Consider the following 17321-nt stretch of genomic DNA (forward strand, 5'->3'; position numbering starts at 1 on the left):
CTTCGTATGTCTGTAACGCGAGAGCAGCTGCTAATTTCACATCTAAATTCCAAACACCACAACAGTGGTTTGCATTGTTGCAATGAAGAGGAGATAGCATTATTTTCTTCAAGTACATTGCAGAGGTTAAACTAGAGCAAAGACAATTGAATTTATAGGATATAGAAAATTATATGGAAAAAAATAGAAGAGAAATAAGTAGGTTTCTAATCACCAGAGGAATGAAGCTCTGATAGCTCTCTAGTGAAAAGAGCAATAATTGAAGTGGCTTCAAAACAGGACTTGGTAAATTTATGAAGTGGACTATGCAATGTATTTGCCTGACAGCTCTGAACTCAGTAAGCCAGCATGACTTTCACATAGGTTTAACTGATAAACATTTTACAGCAACTTTGCATTCATTTTGCACAATTTAAAGCAATTTAGGTTGGTGTACGGGCAGTTTCAGGAGGTAAGGGACCAGCTGTGTCATTAAAACAGGACGCTATAAAGAAAGTAGTACCAGTGGTCCGGGTTGGCAAAGGGGAAGTGAAACAGAATTTTCCTATAGTTCATCTTTAAGCTATAAATATTAATAAAAATAAAAATATAAAGTACACTAAAGGAGGGATTCTTCTTAAAGTTAGTCTTCTAGAGGTCTAGGTTCCACAGTCTTTTCTGGAGGAAAGGGGGCCTCTTCAGAGGTTGATCCAAACCAGGTACCTAATAATTCAGCTTATTATAACTTACATATATATATATATATATAAAATATAATTCAATTTATATTGCTTTGCCCCAGGGATCCACAACTGCTCCCAGCAAGTAACTTCTGATTTGAGCTATACAGCCAAAGACTGAGAGGTTTGCCAAGGACCAGACCCCACAGGAAGGGGCAACATGTCCATACAAATGCACTCTCATCTTGATTAGTGCCCAGGCTTGGGACAGGGTATTTCAGCAGAAAGCTGCTCTCCTAACAAAGCCTCCAAATGGATGTTTTGAAGGACATCTGTGAAGAGGTCTTTCTTGCCAAAAAGTCTTTCTTCATGATTTCCATGCATGAAAGAGCCTCATGCTTTAAGTTCTTTCTTGCTGGGTGTTCTCAGGTCACACTAGAAATTCTTTGTTTTCAGAATTTATCCTCAGATTTTATGACAAGGTACAACAGCAACAGAAAAATGGGAGATGACAGCAGTGACAAATATGCCAGTCCCGAACTCCTCCGTTCACAGGTATGTGACAACCTGAACTTGGTGACTGAATGTACCTTGGCTTTCTAGACATGAGCCTGCTGTGCTACAGTACGTGTGGGGGGGTTCTCGAGAGAGACAAAATGTTTGAGGAAGGGCTAATACCAAGTATCAGCGCCCACCTGGGCACAGTGCAGAGCCTTGCTGCAATGCCTAAGTCGAGCTAGATCACACAGTGCTGTCTTAATTTTCTCTGGGTTATACAACTTTGTACTATACAGGAATAACAGAAGAATCATTATTTTAAAGCATGGGTATGAGAAACTTCAAACCAAGGAAAATACATACAGAATGGATTTATTGTGCAGTATTTTGGTTACATAGGCATGGTACCACACACTTCAAATTATACATCGGAGCAAGGCTTTGGGATCCTGGCTTCCAAAAATACTATGTCTCAGTGTGAAACTTCTAACCCCTTGAGACTAGTGGTAAAAATGACTGATTTCAATAAGGCCTGCACTTCCCTTCAGATCTCTTCACCTCATTCTCACCAGCTGCCGCTCTGTCACAACCCGTTGGCTGAGAAAAAAATATAAAGAACTGTCTTGTTATAACATATCTGTACATCAGCCTTCGGTAAGAAAAAAATGTCATTGAAGTACACTCTCACAGTTTCTTTTTTAACTTTACAGAAATGAGGGCAAGTTGAAAAGCAGACACGTCTCTTCAAAGAGAATATTAAGAACAACCTAAATATTTTTTCAATAAGCAAAAAAATTATCTTGCTGGAAATATTTCAGGGTAGTAGATGAGACCCTTTCTCACACTGAAATTGGAAAACATTCATTATTATAGACAGCTTAGCTAATACTTCAAAAGATTTTAATTGATGACATGAAATAAGCTTGTTAATTTCACAAATCATGGATACTAAAAAAAAATACCCTTCTCCATAGTTGCAAAGCAAAATATTAGGGAAAGATGTCCTCCCATTTTGCAAGTCTGAATCTTTTGCAATTTTTTCTTTGAATCAAAAATTTTGGCATGAAAATAACTGGAAAATAATGGGATCTGGATGCTAAAATTCTCAAAATTGCACTGCAAACCCCAACGAGAAAAATTACATAAAAGAATAGATAGCTCCTAATGTCCTATTTAATTTCTGATTAGAAAATTGCCATTGTTGATGGAACATCAGTGAACATTGTCTTTAATTTAATTAATTTAATTTGATATTTAATAAATCCAGTTAGCTCACAAGTTTCTTGACATTTTTATGATTCCATGCAAAATATTTAAATGCAAGTATTATAGGTACAAACTAACGGTTAACCTATAAGTCCACAAATAAAGATGTTTTCTACTGTGATAATAGTGTCACTTGAAAGCTGTATTTTGATCATTTATAACACACATTTTCTTTATATTTATTTAATTATTTGTTTTGGTGTTTTAAAACTCAGTAACCTAGAATATGTACAAAAGTCAAAGCTATCAATTGCTTAGTGCATATGATCCCAGAAGTAGTTTCAATTCATCAGCAGTTAATTATTCCTCTGCTTTCTCTATCCACATGGCCAACATCTGAGTAAATGTCCTCTTTTCCTTGTATGAGGAAATTCTGTTCCAGTAGAGTTATTGTAGTATGGCTTCTCCCAGATTTGCATCTTGGAGGTCTATTACCGGAAAAATCAGACTCTTAATCTAAGACTTTGATGACATGGAGAATTTATCTGTTAAAATGGCACCTGCATTTCTTATCTTGAGAAAAGTAATCTGCCTTTATCTTAGCCAGTCTTTTATGGATGCTGTTGCGAAGAGTTACTGTGTTTTCTCATAGCTTTATGGCTTTGAACAAGCCTCCTAAATTCTTGTCAGCTCTCAGTGTGTTTATACTGATTTTCAGGATTGCACAATAATGTCTGCTGAATTCAATAACAGCAATAAATAGCTATTCCCTTTTATCAGCATGTTTGGCAAATCTTTCTTGCACTTTTTTGCTTAGAGAGCTAGAGATGAAAAAAGTTTTGGTTTTCACTGATGACAGTAGCAAATAAAGGGATGTGCATGCAGGACTCTCATTGTGCAAAACCGGAGGCTGTTTTTATTAGTCCCAGATGAGGATAAATTTGTGCCAGTTTTAGCTAGCAGTGTTTTTTTCCACTTGGCTTTGTTCTGAAGCAAATAGAAAGGAAGATCCATCCACAAGAAGTGGGACAGAAGACTAAAAATCAATGAATTACAAATACCTGAAATGAAATCTGTTTGTCTTCTGCATAGGTTCCACAGTTCTGAGGGGAGGCATAACAACTTTATGGCTCACTTATGCCTTGCTCCCAGGCTCTCCTGGGGGTTAAAATGGCTTTTTCTATTACATAAGTAAATGAAACTTATGTAACAAGTGTTCTACATCTTTGCAGTTTCTACGTAAGCCTGTTCCGTTGGCCAGTCTTTTGGCAGTCACCTGAAGAGTACTGCCTGGAAGAGTTTCTGGTGGAGAAAATTTGTGATTGGCATGCAAAGGCATGAAGGAAGGAATATGAAGCATACATATGTTTAAATATAAGTATATATTTGTTTATTGCAAATAACTGTGACAATAGGATGACAACAAAAAGCACCAGACTTCATGAATATCCATACTTTAAACTATGCTTCTGCAGTGTTTTAATGAATGCAAATCCTCTGTCACTGTGATTAGCTGAATAACTGTGTAGTTTCTCTGTTAGGCCTCATTCATAAGATCATGCAATAAGTTCTTTCGACCTAAAATGGAGAAATGGGCAATTAGCTCCTTCTCTGTTACCACCTTTCCTCCTTGATGAGAACAGATTGTGTTGATGAAAGGTCAGGCTGAAGGGGCGGTAGAATGAGCTCCAGCAATCACAGACTGGATAGGTGTGAATATTTGCTTCTCTGCTCATCTGTCTTGCATAGGACTGCTTGAACCACAAGAGCAGATCTTCCTCCAGAGAGCTGCTCTTTCTGGGATATTTTTCATTTCTTTTCTTTTCATTGTAGCTTTGGAAGAAGAAACTATTGCTATGAATGGAACAGTGTTAATGCTGGTTTTTTTCATACTTTTGAAAATGTATTTGGAAGGCCAATTACTTCTTCACTGCAATCAATAAATGAGACTTAAATAGTGTCTTTCATAGAAAACTTTGAACATGTGATATCAGAAAGTGGGCAGAGGCAGCTCTTTTCAGCTTATTGGTGGTGTATGAGGAGCAATAAGATAAAAAAACCACAACCCTTCCTGCCTGTTTCTGCTGTCTCTCCCTCAGGAAAGCATGCTCACACTTGCTTACTCCCAGTAGCCCTGCCATGGCTAACTAACCTTTGCTCCTCACCTATGCAATTGATTTCAGATAATTTCACTTGGATTATGCAGTTTACATAATATGTTCTGCATGGATGCAGTTGGACATTCTCATACCTTAAAATAAATGGACTACATAGGCCAGAAAAGGAAATGTTTGAAGATTTCGGTTAAACGTGCTAAGCAGAAAATCTACAGGGAGCCATAGGAAACTGCTTGATCTAAAAAGAAAGCTACAGAAACTGCAAGTAAGAAACATCATCATCTTTAGGATAATGGAATTTTTCTAGGATTGCTAGAAAAGGCTTATGAAAACCAATTCATCGTTGGTTTTCTCTAAGATCAGTATCACACTGTCAAGTTGATAAAACAGAAAATCAGATAAAAAACTTTGATGCTACTTTTGAAGTTATTCTTCAAGGAAAGTCAGGTGCTCTCCATCGTAATTTCGCTAAGTACGAACGACAGTAGCACAGACATTTGTTTTAGTTCCATCCATATTTATTTTATTACTCATGCCTATGCCAGAAAACATACACATGCTCTGTATTCACCAAGTCAAATTAATGTAATACCTCTTATGAAAATTTTACAGCTTTTTTGAATGTGGTTTCTTTAGAATGAATCAATGTGTTTCCTCAGTGGTTTGAACAGCTGTAGTAATATTGCATTCCCTCTGCATTCTTATTTCATTTGCTTAGTAAGTGTGAGCTGATTTTAAGATAGGTGGGTCAGAATTTTCCAGAAAACTTTTCTTGGGAAGGTTGTGGATTTTTTTTTTTCCTTGAGTTGGGAAATTCTTCATCATTTAATGACTTTAGATAAAGATTGGACCCATTTCTTTGAAAAAGTGCTCAAATGTAAGGCCTCTTGGAAGAGAAGAAATACTGGAGAAGTTTCTGGTCTCTGTGTTGTGAAAGGTAAAATGAAGTGAAGGAATAGGTCCTTCTGGATGTAAATATGCTTGGAAATGGCTCCTTCTTTTTAAAACTTTTGGTACACTAACCTTCACTTAGTGTTCAGTAGTGTTCACTTACTTTTCAGTAAGTGTTCTCCTCAGGAATAATGTTTCTATATAAAGCTAGAACTTCTGTGCAAGACATGAAGTCTCAGCTCATATATAATACTTCCTGTGCCTCTTTAGAAAAGTAGCACATTGCTATGGATTGGCAAAGTGTGGCTAAAATTAACTTAGGAGAAGGCAGAATTTGGTTTGATTTACTGTTGTGATTGCTAAAGGTAACCTTAACTTTCTCCATCTCCAGCTGACTAATCCACACAAAAAGACATCGAACTGACAGCTTTAGAAATTCCCACTGGCAGTATTGGATCTGTACTCCAGTGACCCAAACTAATGATCTAAGTTATGGACAGTTGTGTTTATCTTTCAAGAGACCAGTAGGCCTGAGAGTTTTTTCTTTGCTAAACAAATTTACTCTTTTTTGCCCCTCCCCCCACCTCCGAGATAATGGGCCTTTGCCAAAAGAAACAAAAGCCCTTTCAGGAACTTTATAAGCAGCAACAACATTTAACATGAACTGCGGAAAGGAAGGGGTGGTCAGTGAGCCTCACCGTGTTGTAGGTTCTCTGTTTCGATGAACGGCACATGGCAGTGACTTCTTTGCCAGTTTCAATCTTGTGTTCCCTTCAAATGAAGAGATTAAAAAACCTGTCAAAGTTGTACCATTTGGCTAGCAACAAGAACACCAATGTAGATCACGTGTGAGTGTTTGTTATACTGTTGGAGGTGGATTTTGATGTCAAGTGTAGGTTAATCTTTCCTGACTTTAACTATCTGCTTTAGAATACAACACCTCATTTCCCAAAAGTGCTTGTTTCTCTCCACTGGCACCAAGGATTAACTTTCATGTAACCTGTATAATAGATACCTATGGTTAAGTGAAAGGGATGTCACCTGCTGATGTCCTGCCTATTCTTCACTTTTTGTTGCTAAGATGGTCTATCCCAAGACTCTTCAAGACAGATAGCTTGGACCAGCACAAAATTCTGGTTGAGAAAGCATCCCTTTCCATGCTTGAATCTGAACACATGACGCAAGTGGAACATTTTTTAATAATTGTTATATTTGATTGATTTTTATAGGACTTTCATCTGGCAGACAGAAAACAGATTTACTCTATAGATAATCTGTCAAGAACAGGCCATAGAAAATCTGCACTGAATTTACTGCAACAAGGACCACCATAGGTACCTTAACGCAGGCTGTATGGGGTGGGAGGAGGAGGAGAATAGAGTCAAAGGGCTACAGATTTGCCAAATGCAGCTTGTCCATGTGGAGCTACCACACACACAGAGAACCTCCGCAATATGTTGGCTGGATCCTCCTCAATGTTATACAAATATACACACGTGTAAATATATGCATGTGCTCTTATGTGTGTATGTCTAAAAAGATTCTGTGCACTTTTACTGGGCCAGCTTTCCAAGGCAATACTCTGTCCGTTCATCCTACCACTAGACCAATGTGTTTCACATCTGTTTTGAATAAACAGTAGCAGTCTCCAAAGGATATCCTGCTCTATAATTTCTTCCCTTTTTTATTGTGGTGTTGTGGCTGCCCATAAGTCACTGTTCTGTTGCCTCTTGTGAAACAGTTGCAGCAGCTGCAACTCTGATTCAAATTCTTGTTAAAGTCATCTCAATTTTCTTGTTGGACTGCCAGGCATAAAATTAAATGGAAACTAACTAAATGGGGATAAAATGAAAAGGAAGGAGACTAGGTGAGAAGAGCAGAAAACATTTTGCCTTGTGGGCCTCACTGGTGCTCAAATGAGTTTGAGACAGATGGGTGGATGCTTAGGCTATGGCTGGTATTAGTAAATTTTGTGGCACTGAAAAACATCCCCAGGCATTAAAAATCTCAACTCTCTGTTCTAAATTGCTGGAGTAGCTCTTGGGTGGTTTCATTTCAGACCGACTCTCTGAATGGTTCCCAGGGTGTAGCCAACCTATCTCAGAAACTAAGAGAGTTCAATAGCCTGGGCCTGGGCATGAACTGTTTCATGTCTGTTGGCCTACGTGTCAAAGAATGGTCCCAATTATATTTTATTTCCGGCTACAAATGTAGCCTTAGGTTTCGTGCTTCAGTCTAGTAGCCTCATCATATCAGTCCTATGACTTCTCTTTGATCTGGTCATATTGGCTATATCTACAGCTGGAGATCAGTCCCCAGCACTGAGTAATGCATTAGTCCAGCTACAATCATGTTACGTCTGTTCTGTCAGACACTTTTGCAGGTGGGATCTCCTCTAGAAGCTTCGGAATGAGAGACTGAGTAGTAATAAAAAGGTTTTTCTTAAAAAAATCTTCCTACCACAGATCTAGGAGATGACTCACAGTCCACAAACGGTACAGCAACCAATTTATGAAATCTGGGGAATTTTTCATTTCCCGATGAATTGAAATTACACTTTATTTTAGGAAGTTTTCTTTGTTTTCCAAAGTCATTTGCTTACAACCATTATTTCTGCAAAGTGCTGTTAAGGCATGAGTCCAGTGAAATCCTGCATGACTCTCTGCCGGCTCACGGTGGGCTGTGGTGAAGTGAGGCTGCAGTATATGGGATTTCAATGGACTGCTCCTCCAAAATGGTACAAACATGCTGACTACTTTAAGTCTGGAAAGCCCAAGGGAAACAGTGGTTGTCACAGCTTTAAGCAGAATGCTGATTGATTGTTATCTGTAATAATGCTGATTGATTGTTATCTGTAAGAACTTTACATTTTTCACAGAAGAGGTTCTTGGTCCCTTTGGTCTCTGGTTTCACAGAAGCTAAAGTGGCAGACCGGCAAAGAAAGAGAAGTTATTCTAGCTCAGCAGAAGAATTAGAGTTTGGGATTTCTGCTGTAAACTTGGACTGAAATGTATCCAGCAATCATTAGCCACCCTCTTCTAAGTGATAATTTGGTTGATGCTTTCACCAAAAAACCCAGTGTGCATCTATCTTCACCCTCCACAGCTGCTGAAGCATCTGCTCAAGAGGTAACAAGTCTGAGACAAACTGCTTCCTTGCTTTCAAAGGAATCCTTGTAAAGGAGAATAATCACCTGTCCCACATATACCTTTATCTCTCAGAAGGGATTTTTAGTCAAGATATTGTAATCCTTTGGAGGCAGAGTCTTCCCCCAGATATAAAGGCATTTATGACTGATTTCAGTGCAGTTGTGATTTAACCTCTTTGGAGGAAAAACAGTGTTTATCTCCTTTATCACAGCTAGACAACAAATTATTGAGCAAACATATAGTTTTCATCTCTTCCAAAATCTTATTGCCCACGAAGAAACTCAGGTTTCAGCTATCCCAAAATGAAACTATACTAAAGATTGAGAAACTGTACAAAGCAGGGAAACTGCAAAACATCTAGAAATGTTTCTTTTGTCAGGACTAGCACATCAGGGAGTGTAAACCTTACCTGACTCTGAAGAAGATAATTACTTTTCCCAGCACTGTAACAGCATTAAAAGAGGCAGAAATTGCCTGTGATTCTTTTCATTTCATGTTAAGTAGATCGTGCTTTAGGAGTTATACAGAATGTATCATAGAATGCCTCAATCCCTTTCGCATCATCCTTTGGCAAACAAAATCCAAATGAAGACTGGGATCTGAAAGTAGGATACATCAAAACAGATGGATCAGTAGGATGACCGAGGCCCAGAGCATGTCCAAATTCATGGGCAACAACAGTAAATAAATTAAATCCTAAATAATTAAAAAAACCCTATGGGTATTTCCATCATGGGCAGATGATTATATTTCTTACCATCTGAGGGTTAGAGGTCAGGATTCTGAGTTTACACTGATTCCTGGAAAAGGAAAAAATTTCTCATACCTCAGAAAACCAAATTTGGTGAACATTTGCAGAAACTCTGAGGAGACAGCAGCAATCTGTGTGAGTGGTTATGTCTGTATCCTTGAGAATGTGTTCACTCGGGCGAGTGATCTACGGCTGGATATGGATCTATCTGGTAAACTGAAGGACTGGAGAAATAATGTGGGATTTGACTTCTGAATTGTTCAGATGAGATAATCTATATGGATGCTGAAATTAGGCAGATGAAAGCTAAGCTCTGGGGCAGATTAGAAAAAAGATAGTCCAGAGCTTTGAAGAACCTGAAGCTTGGCAGAAAGGCCTGCAGACAGTGGCTTGTCAGATGCTCTGGACATGTTTAAAGTTGGTTGTTTTGACTGTAGACCAAGTGACAGAGTAATAGAAGACATCAGTCTTAAGTCTGCCTTGTAAAGAAGGATTATAGAACGTAGTTGGACAAACAGCAGGCATTGAACAGGACCTCCCATGACAGTAGATTTCAGTGGCACTATCAAGCAAACCCACCCAAACAGAACTGAGATGACTGAGAGGATGTGCTCTCAAAAACCCCACCATTATAAAGCAGTAGAATATCCAGAAAAAAAGGCTTTTGCAATTTTTTACAGGGTTTTAAGAGTAGACCTCTGACTTCTAACTAAAAGTCAGGTTTGTTTTCTTTATCAGCTTCCAAAAGAAAGGTTACTAAAATCTGGATGTGCTACCACAGCACCCTGCAGGAGAGAGGGTTGGGCAAGACCCAGGAGGATGATAGACAGCCTATCAGATAGGAACAAAAACTGATGATATAAACAGGAAAGCAGGGTCAGGCATGTCATGTTTATCCACATGAGTGTGGCAAGCCATCAAGGTACAAAGAGCAAACACTGACTATCACTGTACTAATAAAATAAATAGGCCTGGAACCACTCTCCTCTTATCTAAAATTATCTTTCAAATCAGGGCAGGGACATGCAGATTACTTCTTGAGGAAATCTCTGAACTGTACTGACTCCTGAATCATGTCCAAATATTAGTTTGTCCAGGACAAGGCTGTGCCAGGGACCAAGTTAATAATTTCACAGTATCGATCATTACTTCTCTGACACTGCTTAATTTACTCTATTGAGGACAAGAAACCAGTATGTTCCAACATACTGGGACATATCAATCCTCAGCACTACAAGACGAGCACTGATGTTGCAAAGCTCTTCAGGATAGGCTTAGCCTTGAACAAGCAGTCGCTCCCATCAGGGTCATACAGCTTCCTGTTACACAACAAGGAAACAGTTATCTGGTGGCTCCTTAGCAAAACAAAACGATAAGCCACATAATGAACTTCTCTGTATATATGTTGATCCTCAATGGCCAGCAGTAAAAATTGTGGATTGTGCTATTTTATTAAATTATTGTCACAGATAATGATGGATCAAATTTTGTTCTCCCACCTCCTGCTACACAACGACAGATCAGAAATAACTTTTTCAGGGTTTACTGGGTTAGTCTACTTTTGAAAGAATAATATTAGATCCTTTTCTTTATACTTGTTTTGATTAGTTTTCTTGGGACTTTTTACCAGGGCATGTAGTGATAGGACAAGGGGGAATGGCTTTAAACTGAAAGAGGGTAGATTTAGATCAGATATGAGGAAGAAATTCTTTACTGTGAGGGCGGTGAGGCACCGGCACAGGTTGCCCAGAGCAGCTGTGGCTGCCCCATCCCTGGCAGTGCTCAAGGCCAGGCTGGATGGGGCTGTGAGCAACCTGGTCTGGTGGGAGGTGTCCCTGCCCGTGGCAGGGGGTTGGAACTAGATGGTCTTTAAGGTCCCTTCCAACCCAAACCATTCTGTGATTCTATGGGTAAGTCTGTATTGACTGAAGGAAGTAGAGCTGATGATTTATTTTTTCTTTATATGATTTAAATTTGCATTGGGTAAGCTCTGTGGCTCAATTTTCTATCGTTATTTAGTGTTAGCACTGTGGTAATGCTGAAGACTTCCTGTAATGGATCAGGGTCCATTTTGAAAGGTGCTTTAAAAACAGTGTAAAAGCCCCGAGGAAGAAGATGGCTTCAGGAGATTTTAGTATGTCACAGCAGTGTGATTCTTCCTAGACGACCAGAATTTTAATACTGCCAAAAGCTAAAGATCAATAAAATTACTTTTTTTTTCTTTTTTTTTCTTTTTTTTTCCTTTTTTTTTTTTGTTTTCTGGCAATCCCCCTTGCCTATGCAGTACTTTCTTCTAATTCAAATTCATCTGTTAACCAGGTCCACGCATTTGTGGGGACTCGAGGGGCCCTTTCATCATCTGACACCTGGCGGCAGCGTTATGCAATAGCAGGAAGTGAAAAAAAAGCCAGAGGTGGTCAGAGACGTCACACCCCGGGAAAATTTTAGGCATTAACATATCATGAGATCATTTCATTTTGTGAACCTGTGATTTTAAAATTTTAGTCTTCCTAGTGTAATGAAATGATCTTAGTGGTGCAGTAGCAAGTGTGTGCCTCTCACTAAAAAGGATCAAGAATTGTGCATTTGAACTTGGGCTGTGCCCTTTATAATAGTCTTCCCTTAATTCTAAGTCCTAGTAATTTCTGGCAACATCATAAAGACTTATTACAAAGTCTTTGCTGAATCTATAATGGAGGTAAAAGATCTGAAACACAAATAGGAGACAACATAGATAAAAATTAAAAAATATTAATAGTTCTTTTAAATCATCCAAGCAATGCCTACTCATTTCCAGAGCCAAAAAACCCATAGCTCACCAGCTGTGCATTCATGTATTCTTTTCTCATTTAGGATCTTCTGGAAAGAGCTGGTACTTTGCTACGTTAGGAACACCACACCATGGTCTCTGAGCTGTAGTCCACATTCCTGAACACCTAGGAATACCCACATGTCTCCAAGATTCCTTGTCATGTGGCTGCTGCCATCTCCACAGCCTGATGCCTTCCCTTTTGTGTATAATACATACTAAGGTACTCCTAAAAATCCAGAAAAATCCAAGCAGATATTGATCATTGACATAAATGGAGCATTTTTCACAATTTGTATTGTTTGAAATGTTGATTAAAAAATAATGTAGCTGAACATAGTATTAGTAGAAAAGTCTGGCAATGAAAACTGGACAAGTGTTAGCATAAAGAGACTATAGTATATTTATACTAAAATTAGGTCTTACACTGAACTGAGGTTCAATTCAGAATGAAAGGAAATTGTAATTTTGGAGTTTTCTATCGTATCAAACATTCAGGTTTTGACAAGCTTAGTTTATTTGCATGAGCTTTCTCTGAGGCAATTTGGCAAAGAAGAGTAAATGATAACTTTATTCTAGTTTGTAGAGTGACGACTGGCTTGTAGAGCGATTACTGCTTAGCTTTTCGTTTTCAGATACACAGGTCTGAAGATACAGAAGGGACCTGATGTGTATCTGTAGAACTGTTCAAGAAAATGCAAGGAGATAGCAAAGAGGTTACATGGAAAAAGCATGTGACATATTTGAGAATAGCTGGACCAGACACTAGCACATCCTTGACGATGAGCAGTCCTATAGATGTCTTTCTTTAGATGTCTAAGTCTGATCTAAAGACTGGGACAAGGTTGCCCAAGAATGACTCACCTTATCCTAAGATAGGTATCCTGTGAAAAACATCCTCAACTAGGATGATCAGATAAATCATCATCTGCAAGAACCTACCTCTTTCAATCATCTGCAAAGGAAACCTATGGTTGCATAATCCCAGAAGTAGATATATGTTTTTTAATTATTACCCATTAATTTGCCAACATGTAGCCATCTAGGGCTATTTGAGGTTTCTTAGGATAGCCTGCTTGGCTGCCAGCTGCAGTTCTGGAAAGTTGTGGGTCTTCTCAAGACTTAGGCTCTGCATCATGTCTGCCAGGTATGTGCAGATACTTTCGACACCCTGTAGTCAGTGGTACTGAATACTTGCACTTAGGCAACCAAATTAGTTGACCCAGATTTAAATTAGATGAATCTGCTGTACGTGCCACTGTAGCTGAGATTTCTTCTTCTCAGAGAGCTTGTACAGTTACAATCTTTGAAAAGGTGGTGGTGCACAGAAGGGCTCTTCTCATATCTTACTGAAGCAGCTTCAAAGTCTGTGTGGTGGTTTAACCCCAGCTGGCAACTAAGCCCCACACAGCTGCTAACTCCCTCTCTCCTCTGTGTCAGGATGGGGGACAGAATCAGAAGAGTAAAAGTGAGAAAACTCATGGGCTGAGATAAAAACAGTTCAATAGGTAAAGCAAAAGCAGCGCATGGAAGCAAAGCAAACCCAGGAATTCATTCACCACTTCCCACGGGCAGGCAGGTGCTCAGCCATCCCCAGGACAGCCGGGCTCCATCACGCATAACAGTGACTTGGGAAGACAAACACCATCACTCTGAACATCCCCCTTGCTGCTTCTTCCCCAGCTTTATATGCTGAGCTTGACATTATATAGTATGGAACATCCCTCTGATCAGTGGGGGTCAGCTGTCCCAGCTGTGTCCCCTCCCAGATCCCTGTGCCCCCCCGCCAGCCCCCTTGCTGATGTAGGGGGTGAGAGGCACAAAAGACCTTGGCTCTGTGTGAGCACCGCTCAGCAACAACAAAACCATCTCTGCCTTACCGACACTGCTTTCTGCACGAATTCAGAACAAAGCCCCATAGCAACTACTATGAAGAAAATTAACTCTATCCCAGCCAAAACCAGCAGTGTGACAGGTTACAAACCTCAACTCGCCTTGCGGGTTTGTCATGGGAAAAGACTGAAAACAGCACAAGCCTGTGGAATCTTGTTGCTCAGAGAGGACGGGGACTGAGCTGGTATCTGACATAGTAAGGCAGTAGAGGTGTGCTGAGAGTGAGAGGATATTGTGAACACCACTAATGGTTAAGTCACAGAAAGAGAACTGCTGCTTGTGTGTATAAACCTAAATCAGTAAATGCACAGCTGAATACAAGCATGATATGAAATCCAGTGACATCGCTTGGAGCTTGACCAGCCATAATTTTCACTGGTATAATGAGTTCAGTAATTAGAAATTAATTGTGCCGTAACATACCCTGTGACTTGCACAGGCCCATGTCTAGCAGTAGCACAGGAAAGATACCGCTATTATTTTGTATTCTGTCAAAAAAGTGAGACAAATTTACTACTGTGCATGGAGATAAACTTGTTACTGTACATTATAATGAAACAAGACCTTCATCTCTTTATCAGTTATCATATGATGCTGGCTGGAATCATATGATTCCAGCTGCCAGCCAAGCAGTTGTACAGATAAATTATTTGGTTTTGTTGCTGGAGGATGACAAATTAATTTAGTCTAAGAGAGAGGATTAGGAACTGCTCTGTCTCACGCACCAACAGCACATAGCTGTGCTGTGTTGTAGAGTGTTCACACCAAGAGCATTTTCTTCAGCATGCCAAAAGAAGCTGCCCAGTATTTCTCTTCCAATGTCAGTTCTGCTTTGGTGACCAGCAGTAGGTGCACGGACCAGGTTTTAAGCACTCCATGCCTCCCTGAGCATGGCTCCTGGTTGTCTGTGCCAAAGGAGGGAAAGGCTCCCAGAAGAGGTGACTGCAGGAGGTAACTCTGTGCTAGTTTTCGCTTGGTGTTGCAGAAGCAGATCAAAATGAATGCTCTTGATAGCAAATAGACTGTATGTAGGGAGTTAGATAAATTCTTTGTTACTTGCCCGTGAGTGTAACGATCCTGTCTGCTGACCTTCACCAAAAACCAGAACATGGCTTGTTACAGGACCTCATGGTCGGTGGCCTATTTAAAGTGTGTAGTCACAGACTATTCCCCTTTTTTCTCTTTTAAGACAATTTGCAGTGTTTTCTTTTTTTCTCACCACTTTAGTCCCTTAACAGCAAGTGTCTGTAGCATGCGGTAACTCTAAGGAGTGCTATGAATTTTAGACTGTTGTATGCTTTATGTGATTTGTCTACATCTCGCTCCCAGGACTGTTCCATATTTCATATCCAATGGTTCATTTTGAAGTATCTCCTTTATTACAGGCATGGAACTAAGAATATAAAAATGTCATTTAAATGACAGATAAAAATTAATGTACCCATATTTTAATAACAATACATGTTATCAAGTTTCTTGTATTTAATGTGATAGTTGTGTGTATTTTATTCTCTTGTACTTAATCTTATACTTCTAATAATAAAAACTTGTTACACTGAAAGCAAGACCTTCTATAAATGCCTATGTTTAGATGCCCCTGCTTGTCCCCCTGCTGTGCACATTCAGGCCCTCATCTGCAGTAATCCTCTGTGCACTCCTTTGTCATCTTTCTACTTTCCTAGCAATGTGGGTTAGGTTTGCAGTGGAAAACAATAAAAAAAATTAAATCTAAACCATTCAGGAAGGGACTGATAATCATTGCAGCACTCATATCTTGACAAAGAGAAGGGATTGATTGTTGAATTGGGGTGGGTGTGCACTCTGTGAAGTTTCCCTACCCATCTCCCTTGAAGGGACAAGCCTATCAGCCATCCACTGCTCATAACTGAGTTATGCTTCGTATACTTGCCAAGACGAAAATACTGAGTTTTAAATTTTCAGCCTTACGTGCTCATTTTTGGGAAGGGAGGAGCTCTGTTTTGCTTTGAGTTTCATGGATAACAAGTTCTAGCTACAGATGTCTCGATTACTCTCTGAATTACTCTGTCTAATTAAACTGCAGAGAATGTATTCGTGATTGTATCTCAAGCCTAATCATGACATTAAGAACTCTAATGTTACAGAAATCTTCATGGAAACCCTGTAATTTGTGAGTGGTGTGCTTTCTTCTGCTGATCTTCTTGTGATTAAGCATGGCAGAGGGAGGGCTGTACAGGTGGTTTTGAAAAGGAGCTTCTAAATCTGCACATACCTTCATCAAAATCAGGGCAAATCTGAGTTTCAGCCAGGTTTACCCAGAAAGAGTGCAAGCTTGGTGGGAAAGAGAATAGGTGCTGTGTGACATGAATCTGGGGCTTGCTGTGCTGGACTGCAGGGACAGGGATGCTTCTGCCCAGTGGTGACATGGAAGCCCCAGCTGTCCCACGGAAGAGGCAAGGTTATGTTACAAGCAGCCCTTCTGGCACTTCACAAGTTACAAGAGTCTTTTAATTTAAGTGTGAAACTCCAACATTTATCTTTTAAAAAAAAAAAAAGGATTTGGGTGAGGAGTAGGACAGGAGAGCAAGGTACTGCCTGGACATAATCCATGAAAGAAGTAGGTCATATCTTGGACCCAGTAGTAACTTCTAGAGAGAGGTCTGATAACCTGGGATGAGGGAATGGCCACGGGAATGTGGAAGGTCCATAAAGATTGCCAAGTAGGTTACTTAACGCAGATTTCAGTGAGCAGCTTCTCTTTTTGTGGGCTCTGTTCCCTTCTGTGCAAAACTGAACAATCCTTTGATTTTCCAGCAGGGTTATAAGAGAGGATTCAGCTAGTGCTTCCACACTTGGTTAATGACATTGTGGTTGTTCTTTTGGCTTTAATTTTGGGCAGAGAATAACCTTGCAAAGCACAGCCCTGAGATGAAGCTGTGGGATTTCAGATAGCCACAGGCAATCCATGCTGGGTAGTTACACCACCTGACAGTGCGCACAGGCGTCAGGTCTCCTTATTTCTCCTCCCAGTGCATATTTGTTTTACCTGCTTAGCACCTATGTGTTACACTAAATATTTACTCCTGCCACTTTAGGGTCACATTGCTGCAAAACTGGCTTTGATTTTGTAATTTCTAATTAAACAGAAAGCTTGTACACTACACCCATTCAGGTGATTGTGGTCACCACCAGCATGCATAAGCACACAGTTTTGTCAGGGGAAGCTGCCCAGACTGGGTATTCATCTGTTTGCCTCAAACACCACAAACAAATTCCAGCATGACTGAAGGCATGCACAGTTACATTTTTTATAACTGCTGCTGAGTGAAGCATTACTTGAGGGCTAAATCCATCTTTTTTTATAACTCC

This window comes from Falco cherrug, chromosome 2 (genome assembly GCF_023634085.1).
Source record: "Falco cherrug isolate bFalChe1 chromosome 2, bFalChe1.pri, whole genome shotgun sequence".
Taxonomy (NCBI): domain Eukaryota; kingdom Metazoa; phylum Chordata; class Aves; order Falconiformes; family Falconidae; genus Falco; species Falco cherrug.